The sequence below is a fragment of the Bos mutus genome, chromosome 16 (genome assembly GCF_027580195.1).
Source record: "Bos mutus isolate GX-2022 chromosome 16, NWIPB_WYAK_1.1, whole genome shotgun sequence".
Taxonomy (NCBI): domain Eukaryota; kingdom Metazoa; phylum Chordata; class Mammalia; order Artiodactyla; family Bovidae; genus Bos; species Bos mutus.
The window spans coordinates 52,837,210-52,849,492 of NC_091632.1; the positions used below are offsets into that span (position 1 = coordinate 52,837,210).

Genomic DNA, 12,283 nt, shown 5'->3' on the forward strand with positions numbered 1-12,283 from the left:
TTTCTGGGTCAGGAAGATACCTTGGAGAAAGAAATGGCAACCCACTCCAGTATTCTTGCCTGGAGAATCCCCATGGACAGAGGAGCCCTAGCGAGCTACAGTCCATGGGGTCGAAAAGAGTCGGACACGACTGAACTGACTTAGCACAGCACAGAGGGGAAGGAGGCCTACTTGAAAGAGGGGCATTTTTAGTGTGTAACAAATTGTGGATGTGGATGTGGAAGTTCCTCTGAGAGCTAATGAATGCACTCGGGTACCCTTCTCAGGAGATACTTTTAAGGCCTCCACTCCAGGGATGGACTAGGAGTATATGAAATTATTTTACATTTGGTAAGCACCTTCTGCTCCTCCCTGGTGGCTCAGACAGTAAAGAACTTGCCTGCCAATGCAGGAGACATAAGAGACTTGGGTCCCATCCCTAGGTGGGGAAGATCTGCTGAGGAAGGCACAGCTACCTGCTTCAATATTCTTGCCTAGAGAATTCCATGGACAGAGGAGCCTAGTGGCTATAGTCCAGGGAGTCATCCAGTCCATGGGGTGGCAAAGAGTGGGACACGATTGAGTGACCAACACTTTCACTTTCAAGTGCCTTCTGTTTTGCAAGGGCTTCCCTTGTGGCTCAGCTGGTAAAGAATCTGCCTGCAATGTGGGAGACCTGGGTTTGATCCCTGGGTTGGGAAGATCCCCTGGAGAACGGAAAAGCTACCCACTCCAGTATTCTGGCCTGGAGAAGCCCATGGACTATACAGTCCATGGGATGGCAAAAAGTCAGACATGACTGAGAGACTTTCACTTCACTTTCACTATTTTGCATATGTATGCAAATACATGATCTTATTTGAGTTTCACAAGATTCCTGAAAAGTCATCATTCCTGAGAAAAATACTAGGACTCAGAGATTCAGTGATTTGTCTATCTGGAGTCACAGTTTGCCTAAAACCAGGTAAATTCTCCAGGCCCTGCCCACTAGCCTGTTTTTGCAAAATAGAGAAGGAGCAATGCTAAGGGAAGGTCATTTCAGCTTTGGAGCCAGACTCAGGCTCAAATCTCCTTTCAGTCAAAACTTTGTTTAACGCCCCTTTGCTTTGGTGTCTTCATGTGCAAAATGAGAATAAGGACATTATCTATGTCAAGCAGGTGGAGTCCCCGTGAGAATAAATGATGGACCGAGCTTGACCACTTTATATGGGGAGTGTTCCCTGACGGTTTATCATTTTTACTGCCTGGTTGTTTTTCTCTACCCTCTTGTGGATTATCTTACTTTTCCTTTCTCTCCTACAGGCCTTTTTTTTTTTTTTTTTAATCCAAATTTTACCCTGCAGCACCCCATAGAACGTCACAGACCGACAGTCATCTCGGGGCAGAAAGTTCAATCATACCTCCCTTATTCTACTCCTGTCCCGGGATTTTGGGACCAATTCTTTTCATCTTGAGCAATCAGTAAAAATGAAAAGAAGAGCTAATGGTAAGCTTCCTGCCCCTCCCACCTCCCTCCCCCCGCGCCGGGGGCCTCTCAGCACGGATTTAGGTGTGGTTTTTTGGTTGTTTGTTTTGAAAAGCAGAGCCACTTTCACTTTCAAGGGGCCCCCAACGTGTTTTCCTGTCCGGGTTCGGGCCCCAGCCCCCTTCTCCATCAGGCCCGGGATCCGGCCGGCCCACTTCCTCCCTCTCCTGGGAGCCCGTCGCCACCCCGGGCGGGGAGGGTGGACCAGGGGAGCGCCGGCCTCTCCACCGCCCGCCCAGCCACTGGCGCCCGAAGGGGCTTCAGGAGCGGGGCTGGGGCCCGCAAAGGGACAGAATCACAGACGGCTCAGTGCCCGGCGGCGAGGGCACAAAGAGGGGATCACACGGCCCCGTTGGTGCAAGGCGGCGGGCGATTGATAACGCGGGGCTGTCACCCGGAGCTCTTTCCTCTCGTTTCTGCCGCGATCGCCATGGCGCGAGCGGGGGAAGCCGTGGGGCAGCCGGGACCCCGGGCGCCCTCAGTGCGCCCGCAGCGCGGGCGGAGCAGGAGCGCGGCGCTCACTTTGAACTTGCCTTGCGCCCTCTGGTTACACAGCATCCGGGCTGAGCTGCTGGAGGTTTAAAGGAGACTATGTGAAAAAGGTGGATGAAGGCGTGCAAAAGAGAAAATTCCAAGTGCATGCTTCAGTTTTCTGAACATGCAGATTCTGATCTGAGGGGACTGATTTCTTCTGCAGTCGTTTCAATGGCTCATCTTAGCAGGAAAGCAGGCTTATCTATAATTTTACAGATGGGAGGCCCAGGATGAGAAGTTATAAACAGGACTGGGATTAGAACTGGGTCTCTGACTCTATTTGTTGTTGTTCAGTCGCTCAGTCCTGTCCGACTCTTTGCAACCCCATGGACTGCAGCATGCCAGGCCTCCCTGTCCTTCACTATCTCTGGGAGTTTGCGCAAACTCATGTCCATTGAGTCGATGATGCCACCTACTAAAACACTGAAGGTGAAAGTTGGTTGCTGGGAGCTGTGTGAGTTCAGGTCACATTTTGCCTCTGTCAGTGCAGCCTTTGGTTATTCAAAATGCTGGAATGGACTATTGTGTTTGGGTGGGTGGGAGAGAGAGAAGGGATGTGTGTGTAAGGAATGAAGTTCTTAGCTTAACAATTTCAAGGCCTGTGAGTGGTGTGATTCTTCACATCACAATTAGATAAGTTGGTAAATTCCAACCTTTGCTGTGTTTCAGTGAGTCCTTTTAGTTTAAAATTCCCTTGAGCTGGACATAAAGGGTAGGGCAGGAGATTGTAGGCTGTGGGCAGTAGGGAGTAGCTCCAAGGGTATGGCTGAGCCAGGCTGAGATAGAGCGATGTGTGGCTGGGCAGGTGGCCTCCCCTACCTCATGCTGTGGGTGTTCACAACCCTCTCCCACCTGGCTCACCTCACCCAAACATTTCTGCTCCAAGCTTACAGGTAATGTGTAGAGCACTCCTACTAAAAGTAGTTGGGGTTCTAACCTCGATTGGACATCTGACAAATCAGCTGAGTAAGAATCTTTGCACTGTCTTACTGTGGTTGCACTTTACCTACCAAATGTGTCTTTACTAATGACTGCTTGCGTGCTAGGTCGCTTCAGTCCTGTCCAGCTCTTTATGGCCCCATGGACTGTAGCCTGCAAGGCTCCTCGGTCTATGGGATTCTCCAGGCAAGAATACTGGAGTGGGTAAGCCATGCCCTCCTCCAGGGGATCTTCCTGATCCTGGGATCAAACCTGTGTCTCTTAGGTCTCCCTGCACTGGCAGGCGGTTCTTTACCACTGCTGCTGCTAAGTTGCTTCAGTCATGTCTGACTCTGCACGACCCCATAGACTGCAGCCCACCAGGCTCCCCCATCCCTGGGATTCTCCAGGCAAGAACACTGGAGTGGGTTGCCATTTCCTTCTCCAATGCATGAAAGTGAAAAATGAAAGTGAAGTTGCTCAGTCGTGTCCGACTCTTAGCCACCCCATGGACTGCAGCCTCCTCTGTCCATTGGATTTTCCAGGCAAGAGCTAGCCCCACCTGGGAAACACACTGATGACTGCAGTGGAAGGATAAATCAGCTAAGCTGGTTGTGTATATTTATGTGTGTATATGTGTTCAGTTCAGTTCAATTCAGTAACTCAGTCGTGTCCGACTCTTTGCGACCCCATGAACTGCAGCATACCAGGCCTCCCTGTCCATCACCAACTCCTGGAGTTCACTCAAACTCATGTCCATCAAGTCGGTGATGCCATCCAGCCATCTCATCCTCTATCGTCCCCTTCTCCTCCTGCCCCCAATCCGTCCCAGAATCAGTCTTTTCCAGTGAGTCAACTCTTCACATGAGGTGGCCAAAATACTGGAGTTTCAGATAGTGGCTCAGAAATGTTGACTCTTCCGACCCCATTGACTGTAGCTCTCCAGGCTTCTCTGTCCATTCAAAGAAAGCATGTATGGATTACCTAGTCTCTGTCAGACAATTCCTCTTGTAGGCTTTCTGTGGAAGACATTTTGGAGGACTTGAGCTTTGTTTTGTGCTTTGAGATTAGAAGAGGCAAAACTCTAAGATGCTTGTCACTTTCATATTTATATCCTTACTATACCCTCTTGCTTTATTTATTAAATGTCTTTTTAAGGCTGTTCCTAAGGAATGCCATGTTTGGGAATGAGTTGAAGCATCTCAGTCTTTGGTGCGGCTGGAGGAAGGAAGCATTTTGCTGTCAACTAACATCAGTATGCAAAAAAAAAAAAAAAAAATTAGACCACCAGGCAGAAGACTCATGGACCACTTACCTGTATCAGTTCAGTTCAGTTGCTCAGTCATGTCTGACTCTTTGCGACCCCATGGACTATAGCCCACCAGGCTCCTTTGTCCATGGAATTCTCCAGGCAAGAGTCGGTTACCATTCCCTTCTCCAGGGGATCTTCCCTGTTGAATTACTGAACCTCTGCCTCCTGCATCGTAGGCACATTCTTTACTGTCTGAACCACAGGGTAAGCCCAATAGTTGTGGAGTGTGGGCTTAGATGCCTCGAGGCAGGTGGGATCCTCCTGACCCAGGGATTGAACCAGGGTCTCCTGCACTGGCAGGTAGATTCTTTACCACTGATCCACCAGGGATGGTGCCAGGGTGATTTTTTTTTTTGCTTTAAAAGAGGAGTATGCTCTGAGAATTGTAAGATTTTCACTGGAAATGAGAAATTGTCCCAAACCTAGTCCGGATTGAACCTCTCGCTTGATGTGTTTCTCAAGTTCCTTCTGGGAGAAAATTAATATACCTGATAAAATACTTAAATAATTTAAAAATAAACTTTAATGAGCTTAAAGAGAGCCTGCCTCTGGGAGATTAGTTTCCTACCAGCTCAGCTGACTGTCAGTCAAGAATCTAATGATCTTTAACCAGGGCTTCTATTCTAGTCCCTCATTTTCTCCCTATTAATGTGTCTTTGCATGGGTGCTCAGTCATTTAGTCGTGTCCAACTCTTTGCGACACTATGGGCTATAGCCTTCCAGGCTCCTCTGTCCATGGGATTTCCTAGACAAGAATACTAGAGTGAGTAGCCATTTCCTCCTCCAGGGGATCTTCCTGACCCAAGGATTGAACCTGGGTTTCCTGCCTTACAGGCAGAAAATCCATTTTTCTTTCCAGGTACAATTCCAACTGCTCCTCCCTTTGTTCAATTTCTCCTGTACTTTGTTGCCATGAAGAATCTTCATTGACTTGGTTGTAATATTACTCCTTTTAATTATCAATGCAATAAGTATTCATGGAACTTTTTATGCCAAGACTATGCTAAATGAGGGCTTCTCTAGTGGCTCAGATGGTAAAGAATCTGCCTACAATGTGGGAGACCTGGGTTTGGTCCCTGGGTCAGGAAGATCCCCTGGAAAAGGGAATGGCAACCCACTCCAGTATTCTGGAGAGTTAGCCTGGACACCCTGGAGAATTCCATGGACAGACAAGCCTACTGGGCTACACAGTCCATGGGATCACAAAGAGTTGGACACAACTGAGCGATTAATACACATATACATGCTAGATTGACATGTCTGCACTGTTGGGGTTCAATAACAGTGTAAATAGTGTCCTCTTCCTTTCCTGACTTGGGTTCCAAAGGCATTGCTCCCAGGATGTCACCACCATCACTCCCTGGAACATAGAATGCCTCGCTTGTCCCTGGAACCTTAAGCATAGTATTGTCCTGCTCTCACTCACAAATAGTCTGCTACCCAATCACGTGTGCTCCTTGAACCTTCGCTGCATCTCTGTCTTGCTGGAGGCGATAGGTTAATAGGGGCAGCAAGCCCTCCCAAACAGCCCTTTACTGGGGCAAATCTCCTCTGAATTGAAACAGTCTTTGGTCCATGCAGTAACTGGAGACTCAAAATGAACGAAATGCCCACGTGAATATAGAAGGAAAAAAATGCTGTAGAGATTGACTCAAGAGCCTCTTGGCCTATATAAATTTCCTTCTTTCTCCAGTCATTCCAGTGCTTTCTGCTGTCCTTCTCATGAATGAGGCACTGAGTCCCTTTCTCCTTCTCTTCTTGGGGTTGTCAGAGCCAGGAGGCACAGGAGAGTGACTGGGGATATAGAGTATATTTGGCTGAATATAAAAGGGAACATACAATTTTGTGGTCAATTTATTTTCACCTCATTCATTCTCAGGGGTACATGGTGTTCGCCTCATTGATTTTCTGTGTTCATTGACTTGAAGCCTGCTGTGTATGGGAGGTTGCTTCATGTCTTCTCAAGCCATCTTTTTTTTTATTGTCTTGGCAACTCTCCGCCTTAAGCTTGAACTGGTTTGAACTGAACTCAGTGGTTTACCTACTTGATATGACATGCCTTTTTAGTGGAGGCATTATACTGTTTAATGTTTGTACTATAATATTAAAGTTTGAAGGGATCTTACAGATCCTTCTAGCCAACTCCTTCATTAAATATGAGGACCCTGAAGACCAGGGAGATTGAAGAATTTGCCTAAGTAAGGCCACACAGCCAGAAGAGCAGGAGAGCTAGACTGCCTCCTTAGAATGGAAGGAAGGAATGAAAAAAGGGAAAAATGAGAGGCAGGATGGGAGCAAAAGAAATGAAACAATTGTATTTCAGATATATCAGTTAGGATGTTTTTGGCTGCAAGAAACAGACTATTTGAGTCAAGTTAACTTAAATAGCAAGGGCATTTATCATGTCACACATCAAGAAGTCCTGAGGTGGGAAGGCTCCAGGACTTCTATGATTAGAGTTCTGGCTCCATTTCTCAGTGATTCCTGACCTAACCTGTCTCCCTGTGTTGGCTTTGTTCTCAGAATGGTTTCCTAGCAGCAACAGGGGCAATGTGCTTCCATATTCCCACCCAGAGGGAAAGACAGAGAGAGAGAGAGAGCGGGAGAAGGAGGGATGGAGAGGGAAAGAGACAGAGCATAAATCGGAAGTCCTTGCCTTCATTCTGGTTGGGCCGACTTAGGTCACATGTACACCCCGAGACTACTAATAGTTGCTAGAAGAAGGCTGTGAGTTTCTGTCTGTGTTCCTGAGCCATTCTTGCTATGATTCATTTAGACCCTACCTATATCAGCATCTACCTCTGGAGATGGGGTTGGGGTCAATGTCTCATGTATTGCTTAAGCATCTTGCTGCTGCTACTGCTAAGTCGCTTCATTCGTGTCCGACTCTGTGCGACCCCATAGACGGCAGCCCACCAGGCTCCCCCGTCCCTGGGATTCTCCAGGCAAGAACACTGGAGTGGGTTGCCATTTCCTTCTCCAATGCATGAAAGTGAAAAGTGAAAGTGAAGTCGCTCAGTCGTGTCCGACTCTTAGCCACCCCATGGACTGCAGCCTACCAGGCTCCTCTGTCCATGGGATTTTCTAGGCAAGAGTACTGGAGTGGGGTGCCACTGCCTTCTCCATAAGCATCTTGGGGGAGAACTTAATCAGGTTTCCCTTAGAAGGAAAGGCGGGAGGAGTTGTGTAGACAACTGGAAGTGTCTCTTATGCTGGAAACCTTTAGGCAGTAACTGCCACATGGGTGGCACAGGGCATGGAGCTCACAATCGGTAGACCATCGATTGTGTAAATGACCATTTACAAGAGTAAATGACGATCTCTTGATGCGATTCTTCTTACTGTTTATTAAAGCCTTGTGACATGGGGGATGAACTATATCTTTGTTGGGGAGGGAGATGATTAAGTTGGAAGAGAAGAAGCCATGCCTGTTCCTGCCCATGGAAACTCTGTCCTGTGATGTGAATGGCTAGAGGAAAGAAAACAGGCTTTCCTTCATGCTTTGAGGAGGCTACCCCTGGTTTGTAGAAGGGGTGCCTGGGTCAGGGTCCTACCTTAAGATGCCTCCCTTAGTGCATGAGCCAAGTGGAAACTTCAGTCCAAGTAGGACTCCTTGCTGCCTCCAAAGGATTTGAACTAGCATAAAACAGAACTTGCTAAAAAATGATCCTCTTGAGGTGGAGTTGGTACTGGGTGTCACCTAACAGCCTTAATGGGGCTCCCAACCAGCCCTGTGCTTGCCCTGTTCCTATGTGGGGCTCTTTCCTTCTTTCTGAAGTTTCTATTTATGACCATCCATGAATGTTAGTCTCAGGGTAGAATTCCCTCCCTACCACGATGCATTGTTTTGACTTTAGGCCATTCCTGGAACTTTTTACTATTCTGAGCACTACTCATCTCAATTTATTGTCCTGGCCTTTCGTGGCTGCTCCATTGGCTGTGTTTGATGGAGAGTGCTTTGTGGCTTGTGAAAAGCATTTTTGAGACACTTGCAGTTAGATAACATCCCTGGGTCTCAGGGATCCTTTTTTAAGCATCACCACCATCTACATTAATCATCCTGTTTTTGATGCCTAGACAAAGGATGTGAAACAGTTTCTGTAGGGCTTGGGGAGGGGGGTACTGTTTCTAGGAGCTGTTTCTTCCAGTCTGGAGAGGCAGCTTCAGTCTGAGTTGTGGGGGCGGTGTGGAAAAGCTTTTGGCTCCTGAATTACAATAAGGATTTGAATCGAGGGAGCCCACAAAGATTCTGCCCATAAAGCTGTTTCACTCTTGTTTTTCTTTTTTTGGAAGTGAGGCCCCAAGTATTAATGTTTTCCCCCACCGAATGCGATTATGCATGTGGAGTGCAAAAAAGAGGGGAGACTCAGAAATTATTCCACCTCTCTCTCTTTTTCCTAAATAACTTACTTGAGTTCTCAGAATCTTGGGGAGAGTGTGCTGATGTGTTCTGAGTCTGGCGATACTGGTTTACGAGGCTGGGAGTTTCTGTCGTGCTCTCAGGCTTGGCAGCAGAGAATTGTGGCTCCTGAAGCCATCGTCTTTGGTCTGTCCAGCTGAATGTTCTGTTGTCTTTACTGGTGGGCTCAGTCTAGCCCCAGTTCCTAAGCCAATGCTGACAGTAGAAAGATACCTGCAATTTCAGCCCTATCTACTATGCAGTACCTCTGAGAACTGAAGTAAGCTCCCTGCAGACAGAGGACACCATTGCTATGCCACATGTGCGAACTTTCACACTTGCCAATGTCCTTCTCTGGCAACCAGCCCCAAGGGTAGGTCTTGACCTCTTGTATGCCCCCAGAGTTGTTGCATGCCCCAATATTCTGTGATGCTCCACCTGTCAGATGCCTGCCTTGTTCCAGCAGCCCCTGTCTCCAATAGTCTCTACCAAGCAGAGTCCTTGCCTGAGCCTTAGTTTGCATGATGGACTTCTTCATGTCATATGAGGTTCCTTCCTCCCTGGTGCTGATCCATGCCTCCCCGCACTTGGTCAGCAGTCTAAAGAATCTACCTAGTTTCTGATTCTGAAGGGTATGACTACTGCCTGGGTTTGTCATCTGTTGAACAAACCCTGTTGATACCTGTCTGGGTCATTTGACATTATGTCTTGACTGATGGTCAAAAGATGAGCGTTGTAAAGCCTCGATGGTGGGAGATGTTCTGAGGGGTCCAGGTATCCATCATAGACTGAATGTAGATTGAATGTAAACTGAATGTGGAATGTCTTAAGTAAATACATACATTATGTTTTTAAAGTGTGTGCAGGTCCTTCTATGTCTAATTTTGTTAGACATAAATCCATTTAAAAATGCCACTGAATTCATACCATCTTTTGTCATTATGTACCTTCTAAAATCATTGGATACCAGAAATACAACACAGTAAGACACTGAAGTCAAAGAAAGCCCTCTTTTGCAGTTACAAAAGCCCTCTCTTCTGCACTCACCTGCTCTCACTGATCTGCTAATTCCTCTGGGTTGCAGTACTCTGACTGCAGGACAGAACTCCCCAAAGCGCTTCATTCTGCCTCAAATGTGAACTCTAGCTGGTGGCTTTTCCTGCCAGATACTTTGGGTAGGGGACATCAGGGTTGAGGCCTGCTGAGCTAGCTCCATCGTTATCTTCAGGCATGTTGACTACAGAGTTGTGCTGACCCCTGAACCACTAAATATGATGCAGTTGCCATGTAGTTTCTGAGATATTCACAGTCAGCATCCATATAAATATCCCATTCTGTAGGAATAAACAGAAGGAAAAGGCCGAACAGACAACTTCCAAGTTAATATTTGCCAAAACTAACTCTGATTTACTGGGAGAAATATCAATAACCTCAGATATACAGATGACACCACCCTTATGGCAGAAAGTGAAGAGGAACTCAAAAGCCTCTTGATGAAGGTGAAAGAGGACAGTGAAAAAGTTGGCTTAAAGCTCAACATTCAGAAAACAAAGATCATGGCATCCGGTCCCATCACTTCATGGGAAATAGATGGGGAAACAGTGGAAACAGTGTCAGACTTTATTTTTTGGGGCTCCAAAATCACTGCAGATGGTGACTGCAGCCATGAAATTAAAAGACGCTTACTCCTTGGAAGGAAAGTTATGACCAACCTAGATAGCATATTGAAAAGCAGAGACATTACTTTGCCAACAAAGGTCCGTCTAGTCAAGGCTATGGTTTTTCCAGTGGTCATGTATGGATGTGAGAGTTGGACTGTGAAGAAGGCTGAGCGCCAAAGAATTGATGCTTTTGAACTGTGGTGTTGGAGAAGACTCTTGAGAGTCTCTTGGACTGCAAGGAGATCCAACCAGTCCATTCTGAAGGAGATCAGCCCTGGGATTTCTTTGGAAGGAATGATGCTAAAGCTGAAACTCCAGTACTTTGGCCACCTCATGTGAAGAGTTGACTCATTGGAAAAGACTCTGATGCTGGGAGGGATTGGGGGCAGGAGGAGAAGGGGACGACAGAGGATGAGATGGCTGGATGGCATCACTGACTCGATGGACGTGAGTCTGAGTGAACTCCAGGAGTTGGTGATGGACAGGGAGGCCTGGCGTGCTGCGATTCATGGGGTTGCAAAGAGTTGGACACGACTGAGTGACTGAACTGAACTGAACTCTGATTTGACCAGACTATAAATTCTTGATGGAAGAAGCTGATATTCTGAACCTGTTCCTACTCACCCCCATCCCACTACATTCCCAATATACCCAGGTGTAAATCTGAGATACTGGATTCCAAGGGAAAATCCCTGAGCTCTGGGTCTGAGTGAAGCCTGGCCTTGAATTCAATATAACTTTTTGATGGCTCTCTGAACCTCTGAAGTTATTACAGAGGAAGAGTGGCTCAAAGCTGTAACAAAGGGCAGGAAGGGCAGGGGGCTGAATCCCAGAAAGCTTGTTGAGCACCAGAGCCCACCCTGAGGCCCAGGGGAGCTATCCTTGTTTTTGAAATGGACCATCGGCAACCATCTCTACTGTGGGGGAGCCTTATATAAATATTGCCTGTGTCTCCTGAAACTCCATGGTCTCAAGTGGAGGGAAGTCCTAGCTGGAATTTAGTGAGGCCATTCAGTTCTGATATGGAGTTCATTGCTCCTGAAAGGGAAAGTGTTAGTAACTCAGTCGTGTCCGACTTTTTGTGACCCCATGGACTGTAGCCCACCAGGCTCCTCTGTCCATGGAATTCTCCAGGCAGGAATACTGGAGTGGGTTGCCATTTCCTTCTCCAGGGGATCTTCCTGACCTAGGGATTGAACCCTGGTCTCCCTCATTGCAGGCAGACTGAGGCACCAGGGAAGTCCTTTCATTGCTCCTGGGCTACCCTTTCTGAGTCAGTGAGCGAGCACAGGAGAGCCAGCTGATTGGGGGAGTCATGGACAGGAGAGAAGAGAGACCCAGGGTATACCATCCCATCACAGTAACACCTCAGAGGACAACGCCTGAGCTCCAAGAGAGACAATAACAGTAACAGATTTCCCTTGTTCCTGCCATTTTGGAAGAATTCTCCCAGGAGCCTGGGACAATGTTCTATAGCTCTCTTCTGGACCGTGAGAAAGGCCAGGACAAGCTAGTGATCTAACCTGCTGTAACAATGGCATCTGCCTTCAGGCAGGGTTTTGTGCTACAAATGCAGCAGAGACAAAGCTGACATGGTCTTTACCTTCATGGAGCTTATAGTTTGAAGGAAGTTACAGGAAAAAAAAAGAGAGAGAGAGAGGTAAACAAACACATAATTACATTTTCTGATAAGAAAGCAAAATGTGCAAGGAGAGAGTGACAGTGGACTTGCCGAAGATACAGTCATCTTTATCACTGAGTTATGAAGGATGAGAAGCAATTAGCCAGTCATGAGTGTGGGGTAAGAGCGCTTTGAGCTGAGGGGAAAAGTGGGTTCAGATGCTTTGTGGCAGGAAAGAGTTTGCTCCTTTGATGAATTTAAAGAAGGCTTTTTAGGAGATGAGGTTGTGAGAGCTGCTTCTCTAACATCACCCAAGGGCAGGGAGAAATGCCCA

At 47.2% G+C, this 12,283-nt stretch overlaps 1 long non-coding RNA gene across 1 annotated transcript in view; it reads left to right on the forward strand.

Annotated features, from left to right (window-relative positions):
- Positions 1–1,367: 1,367 nt before the first annotated feature.
- The window catches only part of LOC138991199 (uncharacterized), a 45,509-nt gene continuing 34,593 nt past the window's right edge, over positions 1,368–12,283 (forward strand). The window contains exon 1 of the long non-coding RNA XR_011467157.1: positions 1,368–1,465. This is a non-coding gene — a long non-coding RNA (uncharacterized lncRNA). The remainder of the gene's footprint in view (positions 1,466–12,283) is intronic.